Here is a 7,751-nt window from a genome sequence, read left to right on the forward strand (position 1 = left end):
CACCTGGTATTCCCAGGCAGTCTCCCATCCAAGTACTAACCATGCCCGACCCTGGTTAACTTCCGAGATCGGACGAGATCGGGCATGTTCAGGGTGGTATGGCCGTAAGCGAAGGACGCAACCCACAATACCTTCTTTATTCATGTGAACCACCATCATCATCAATACTACTGTTGCTTCGTGACTATTGAAACTTGTTTTCTATTGTTATTTAATTTTAAGGAAAGAGAAGCCCAAGGTGAAATTTTGTCATAATACTGCAAGAGAAAAATCATTACAATTTTCAATAATTTCCTTCAGAAATAATATCCGGGTTTCACATACTGTTTCGTTTTCTGATGGTGAGTATACTCCCTGCTCTTTCATCCTTCTCTCCAAATATGACAAATTTTAGAATGATATGTTACTATTGCATGAATAAAGTAGTGTTTTGACTGTCAAAAGTCATTTGAATGTTTCGCTCTCCTCCTTCAGTGATGATGTGTGTGTTCCATATCCTGTTTTTTCTTTGATGGTGAGTCCACCCTGTTCTTTCCAAGATGTTTCTCCTGTGAAGCAGCAGCAACAGCACCATCTTCTGGTTGCAAAGAAAATTCGAAAAAGCTTACAGCACCTGGTATTCCCAGGAGGTCTCCCATCCAAGTACTAACCAGGCCCGACCCTGGTTAGCTTCCGAGATCGGACGAGATCGGGCATGTTCAGGGTGGTATGGCCGTAAGCGAAGGACTCAACCCACAATACCTTATTTATACATGTGAACCACCACCATCATCAATACTACTGTTGCTTCGTGACTATTGAAACTTGGTGTCTATTGTTATTTAATTTTAAGGAAAGAGAAGCCCAACGTGAAATCTTGTCATAATACTGCAAGAGAAAAATCATTACAATTTTCAATAATTTCCTTCAGAAATAATATCCGGGTTTCACATACTGTTTCTTTTTCTGATGGTGAGTAAACTCCCTGCTCTTTCATCCTTCTCTCCAAATATGACATTTTGAGAATGATATGTTACTATTGCATGAATAAAGTAGTGTTTTGACTGTCAAAAGTCATTTGAATGTTTCGCTCTCTTCCTTCAGTGATGATGTGTGTGTTCCATATCCTGTTTTTTCTTTGATGGTGAGTATACTCCCTGCTCTTTCATCCTTCTCTCCAAATATGACATTTTGAGAATGATATGTTACTATTGCATGAATAAAGTAGTGTTTTGACTGTCAAAAGTCATTTGAATGTTTCGCTCTCTTCCTTCAGTGATGATGTGTGTGTTCCATATCCTGTTTTTTCTTTGATGGTGAGTCCACCCTGCTCTTTCCAAGATGTTTCTCCTGTGAAGCAGCAGCAACAGCACCCTCTGCTGGTTGCAAAGAAAATTCGAAAAAGCTTACAGCACCTGGTATTCCCAGGCAGTCTCCCATCCAAGTACTAACCAGGCCCAACCCTGGTTAGCTTCCGAGATCGGACGAGATCAGGCGTGTTCAGGGTGGTATGGCCGTAAGCGAAGGACTCAACCCACAATACCTTATTTATACATGTGAACCACCATCATCATCAATACTACTGTTACTTTGTGACTATTGAAACATGGTTTCTATTGTTATTTAATTTTAAGGAAAGAGAAGCTGTGGTGTATTTAGTTAACATGGATCATGTTGACACGTGTGTAAAACATAATGACAGGTTTAAAGCTAGCGGCGCCTGATTTCTGGACTCTCAGACTCCCTAAGTGTTATTACAATATGTTACTTGTTAGTTCTCTCCTCCCGAGAATGCTCTTTGACCTGTTAGATGGAGAGGTTCCCATCTTCAAGTAAGAAGCATGTTTTGAATTAGATGCCCCTATGTATGATGTCATTTTATCTCAAGTTTTGGGCGTAAACAAGTTCCCTATATGAATGCTTGTCCGGCACCGGTGACTCAGACTTCTGAATTGGCCGAGAACGTCTCCGGGTGTGCCGGTACCCGTCCTGACCTGTAACTTCTGTGTAATAAACCTTATTATACAAGCAAGAACGGTGTCCGCGGAGATTCCTTCATCATCATCTTCAACATCACTGCTGCTTAAAATATACGACAAATTTGGCGTCACGAACTCTGGACGTGCTGTGGCCTGCGGCATCTCCAAGACCTTCACACACGGTGAGCATTTCTCACTTGACTGGATGCTGGTTCATTCATTGAAGCTGTTGTGTGCCTGCTGTCTGGTCACACCGTAAAGAACCTTTTCTTTTTTATGGACATGTCATGTTGTGTTGATGTTTGAAGTGAAGTTCCGTGCTAAATTTGATTTTATTTGCGTAGTGCACAACGCAAATAAAGGGGGGATTATTATAAGAGAAGATAAAAAGTGAAGAAAGGAAATAACATAAATACAAGAGATGTATTGTATGTGTAGAATAGCTTCATTGTAACGATAAGGTGAGCTAAATAACATTGTGCGAGATTAATGAAGATTGGGCCCTCAACTTCTTAACGGTAAGACATGTGTAGATTAGTCACTGCTTGACAGTTGGCTTTGACATAGTCAGGAATTGAGTTAAAAAGAGAAAATTGGGATAATCCTGGATCCAGGAAATTTGAATAAATAAATGTAAACAGTGATAAGGGACAGAGTAATGAGAGAGAAATAGGATCAAAGAGATGATCAGGGAAAGACGCCGCAGAATCTGGATATAGAAGCCCTCAGGAAGAGGAGCTGTTAGAATGGGCCGCAAATCCTCACCACAGGTCAGTTTAATAAACTGGAGATTGTAGAATTAAAAATTCGATTGTATGTTCTCACTCTGAACATTTGTTGACGAACAGTGTCTGGTGCAGCCTCTCATCGAATATTTACATCTCATAGGTAGCATAAATTTAAAAGAATAAGAAAGAAAAGTGCGCGGCAAAAAGCATGCTATAGGAATGTATGGTATGAATGAGTTGTTTTGGGGAATTTAAGATGAGTGCTGTTTGTGTTTTTGGGTTGAATTTGCAGTGTTTTTCATTGTGTGGCAATGTGTGTGCGTTCATGAACAGGGAGACATCTCCCAGCCGTACCCTGGTGTGTGTGTGACACGTGGTCACTACTGTGTTCCAGCTGTGTGTGACAAACTGCAGCAGGGATTGGTCTATGTGGTTTAGATTAATAAATAAGATTTTATGATTGAATAAACATATATAGGTTGTGGTTGATAACGGGAAATTTGATAACTTATAAGGAAAGATATTTTGCTTTCTGTATTAAATAAAACAATGAGCCTCTTCCAGAGGACGTAATGAATCATGTGGGTCTAGCTTTCCCTCCCTCCACTCGCCCCCACCTTCCCCATGTTTTTCTTCGGATCTCTCCTCGGCTCCCCTGAGAGAGAGACCGCCTGTGTGAAAGAATTCAGAAAAGAGGGGGAGAAAGGGGGGTTGTAAATTTTCTAAAACATGAGTACAACGACATGAGGAGAGACTTTCATGCTCTCACCTCTGTGATTAACACCCTCCTGTGAGACGCAGGGGCAGAGTCACAAAGTTTAAAAAAAAACAACAGAAAACAATTCTTTAATGGGGTTTAGTTTAAGCTAAAAAAGACAGTTTGTTTGTTTGTTTGTGGGAAAGCGAGATTGTGCAGACAGTATTAGGAAATAATATTGTTTGTTTGATTCAGCTAGATTGGATATGTTTGTAGTTCTAAAAAATTCTTTAACCGCTAAAACTTTTTGTTTCATTTGGTTTTCATTAAATTCTACAATGCTTAGTTAGGGGTTTAATTTGGGAACAAATTTAGTTTAATTTGACATTTTGGACTTTAAATACTGGATAATGATAATTTTGATAGAAGGAGAGATAGTTAGAATTTTGTTTTAAGGTGATAACGAGAGGAAATTGGTTGCATTGACTAGAGAATGCACATATGCTGGTATCAAGAGTGTGAACATCTACACTACGGGCTGGTATAAATAAGAATAACATATCGGTTTTTCCTCACTGGGACTGACACATGTGCTGTGTGCAGGCAGAGAGTCATACAGATATATATTGGTTCATGAAAGGACTGTTGAGTTATTAATACAGCCGTGAATAAATAATAAACTATTGAGAACTTTAAAGATATTATTAGAGTGAAATAAACTAAATTATATATTGATGATGCATGGTATGGGATTATTACTGGTATTTAAAGGAGAAAAACATCTATTGACCTAAATGCTGGCAGATAACGTGTGCAAATGTGTGCAAATCATACTGAATCGCTTATGATGCTGTTCAAAGGACCTAATGGGTTCATAGGATACTAAATCATTGCCTGTTTCTTTCCCTTATCCATTTACGGTGAGTGGGAATTGAGGCCGGTGCATCACACAGATTGAGGCTTGCTGACGTCTGCGTGTGCAGCTCCTGTCTCCAGTCTGATCAAGGCCGGTACAGTTTATCCAAAAATAAATAAATAAATAAATAAATAAATAAATAAATAAATAAATAAATAAATAAATAAATAAATAAATAAAAGGCTTGGCAACGGACTGACCAGTTAATACATTTAACTAATTAATAGAATATGATTGTTTGGTCTAAACTCTGCTGTCAGTTGCAGATGTGAGTTTTATTGTTTGTGCGTGGCTTATTCTGATCTGTGCTGTGTTGGAGATTCACTATTGTGACTGTTTGATGATTTGAGGTGAATATTGGTTGATAATTAGGTGATTGTCTTGCTGCGACTAAGAGCACATTTGGTGACAGTCAGTCACATGTGGGAGCGCGTGATCTTTTTGTCAAATATTATAAGCGGATTTTGGGTTGTGCTATTACATCAATGAGCTTTTGATTCCTTTGGAGTTGGCAAATCAATTTCATTTTTATTATTGGCTGTGGTGTCTTAATGGTTTTAATACATGAATTGATTAATTTGTTGGTTGGTTGATTGATTGAGTGCTTGATTGATTTATTGATTGATTAATTGGTTAATTGATTGATTTGTTAATTGTTTGATTGGTTAGTTGATTGATTGATTGATTGATTAATTGGTTAGTTGACGGATTTGTTAATTGTTTAATTGATTGGTTAGTTGATTGGTTAATTGGTTGATTGATTGGGGGAAAAGAGGGGGGAGATAAGTAATCTAAATAGCTTTAAGTAGTTTTAATCTTAGCAATTACTTTTTAATTTACAATAAGGGAACATAAGGAAGCCGTTACAATGGGGAAAAAGGGCACTAAAAGTCCAAAAGTAATTACTCCTGTTGATGTAGTACAGAAGAATAATCCTTTAGTTAAAGGCATTGCAAACATTGCAAAAATATCGGAAAAATGGCATAAATTCTGGCCTGAAATTGACCAACCATGGCCAGTAGAGGGGACTCTTAACCCAGATGTAATTATAATAATGGAGGTACTTGTGTCCACATACAAGGAAAGGATGGAAAATGAGAAGGTGGAGAAGGAAAGGATGGAAAATGAGAAGGTGGACAAGGAAAAGATGGAAAATGAGAAGGTGGAGAAGGAAAGGATGGAAAAGAGAGGAGATGATACCACTAATGACAGTGAGAATGGAGACAGCGATGAAGATTTGGAGACCAGGACTCCTTCATCTTCAAGAAGGTTTTGTCCTGCGACATCCAGTACTGAAATAAAAGAGGACTTACGGAGGACTTTAAGAGAGGTCGAAAGAAGTATGGACCGATGCTCCTATGACTTGGGAAAAACTAGTAATCCAGAAAGACAAAGAACACTGGTGAACCAGTTAGAGGAGTTGCAGATACGGAAGGAAGAGCTGCAGAAAGAAGGCATGAAAAATGCATTGCGCTCAAGAAAACAGTTGACACTCAAGAAGATGTTTCCAGTGGTCATCCGAGGGCAGAGTTTGGAGTATAAGCCTTGGCAGAGTACAGATATGTCAAACATACTTGAGAAGTTACCTACTCTTCAAGATGGAGCACATTATTGGATTTCGAAGTTGGAAGAGATTATGGTGGGAGAACAACCTGCCACTGGAGATATTAAGAGACTCTTGGCTAATCTCCTTGGAGTTCATGCTATGGGAGAGATTCTACAGAAAGCTGGACTTAATAGATATGTGGGAACTGCTGTGAATGATTCAGAGCTGTTTTCTGCAAATAGAGGTCGAGCGTGGAGAGCGCTGAAAGATACATTTCCGACAAACGTACATCCTGACAACATTTTTATTGAACCACTGGGACAGGAAGAAAACCCGAGGGCCTATGTGTCGAGAGCTCATCAAGTGTGGAGAAATATCACAGGAAATAACCCGAATTTGAATCAAATGGAGCAGTCAATTTTGCGAGCCAGAATACAGAAGGGGTTGCCCCTATCAGTGAGGAGCAAACTGGCAGAGGTGGTTGGTCTTGGAAGCATGGCAAAGGGTGTCTATACGGATCATATAGCCCATCAAGTGGTGCTGTATAGGAAAAAGGAACATGACCAGAAAGAACAGGACCAAGAGACCCTCAGAAAACTCAATCAAATACAACTGGTGGATAATAAGAAGATGGAGAAGAAGCAGGCTCTGGTTATGCAGAATCAGGCTCCACTAAATCAACCATTACCACAACTACAGCCGAACCAGGTTCAGCTTCAATCGTTCCAGCCATCATCGGTGGTTCCAGTTGTCTCCTACCCACAGCCAACCTTTGGTCAAGCGCAGAATTGGAGAGGAAGGGATCAAGGAAATTTCGGAAGAGGAAGAGGAGGATGGTTTAATCCAAATTTTCAACAGCGTTCAGAAGAATGTTTTTTGTGTATAATTGTGGACAATTAGGCCACTTTGCCCGTGAGTGCAACAACTTCAGAGGGAACTTCAGAGGGAATTTCAGAGGGAATTTCAGAGGAAACTCCAGAGGAAACTTCAGAGGAGGATTCAGGGGCCAATCAGGGCCACCCAGGGGACCGGTGAACCCTTACAGAGGCCCGGAACCAGGATTCTAGAGATGCCCTGAAGACTCGAAAGGGGGGTGTCAGCTGATAGTGTCAGGGCCGGAGAGAGATCCAACAATAGAGGTGAAAATAAATAATCGACCATTGGAAGTGATGGTGGATAGCGGAGCTGCTTTTACCTGTATTCAGCCTGAAGATGCTATACATCTCCCCATGTCCGGTCAATTGATTCGGACAATCGGGTTTGAGGGAGTGAAACAGCTGATTCCTCTCACAGAACCAATTGAGCTCAGTTATAAAAATCGGAAGATTACAATACCCATATTGGTATCAGAACATACACCTATTGCACTTTTGGGAAGAGATGCTTTGTGTAGATTGAAGTGTACAATAAAGTTTACACCAGACGGCTGTCTGGTGGAAGTGCCAAATGATATTTTTCACCAATCATTGATGACAACGGAGACTGAAGCTTCTTCAGTATTTTGGATCGGAAGTCTTAATGCAGATTTTTTGGAGCCAGCTAAATTGTGGGAGAAGTTTATCATTGCCAATATGCCTGATGCGAAGCTTCCAGAGTATCCATTTCACTGCACGCTCAAGTATTTCAATAATGATGCCCAACCAAACACAGAGGAATGGTTGAGTCGTCAACCAAAGCAAGTTCAACTCAGTTCGGGCTGTATAATTTTGGGACCACAAGGAGCAGCTATGAAGATAACACAGAGATGAATATTTGGATAAAGAGTTTGATATCGAGAAGAGTGTGTGTTACCGGCGCCAGACCTAGGGGAAATCTGGACCGGCAGCAAGGGTTACACAGGCTAGGGAGCGCTGCGTAACCAATAGATACATAGATGTAGTCTCTGTGGATTTAAGAAGGGAGGAGA

The 7,751-nt window shown here is 40.1% G+C and overlaps 2 non-coding genes and 1 pseudogene across 2 annotated transcripts; all 3 read right to left on the reverse strand.

Annotated features, from left to right (window-relative positions):
- Positions 1–110, reverse strand: LOC124851713 (annotated as a pseudogene).
- A 491-nt stretch (positions 111–601) lies between these two features.
- LOC124851731 lies at positions 602–720 on the reverse strand. The gene has a single exon (XR_007032675.1). It is a non-coding gene; the product is annotated as a 5S ribosomal RNA (ribosomal RNA).
- A 662-nt stretch (positions 721–1,382) lies between these two features.
- Positions 1,383–1,501, reverse strand: LOC124851743. Its single transcript, XR_007032687.1, has one exon. It is a non-coding gene; the product is annotated as a 5S ribosomal RNA (ribosomal RNA).
- Between the last annotated feature and the right edge of the window lie 6,250 nt (positions 1,502–7,751).

Source organism: Hippoglossus stenolepis, chromosome 4 (genome assembly GCF_022539355.2).
Source record: "Hippoglossus stenolepis isolate QCI-W04-F060 chromosome 4, HSTE1.2, whole genome shotgun sequence".
NCBI classification, from domain to species: domain Eukaryota; kingdom Metazoa; phylum Chordata; class Actinopteri; order Pleuronectiformes; family Pleuronectidae; genus Hippoglossus; species Hippoglossus stenolepis.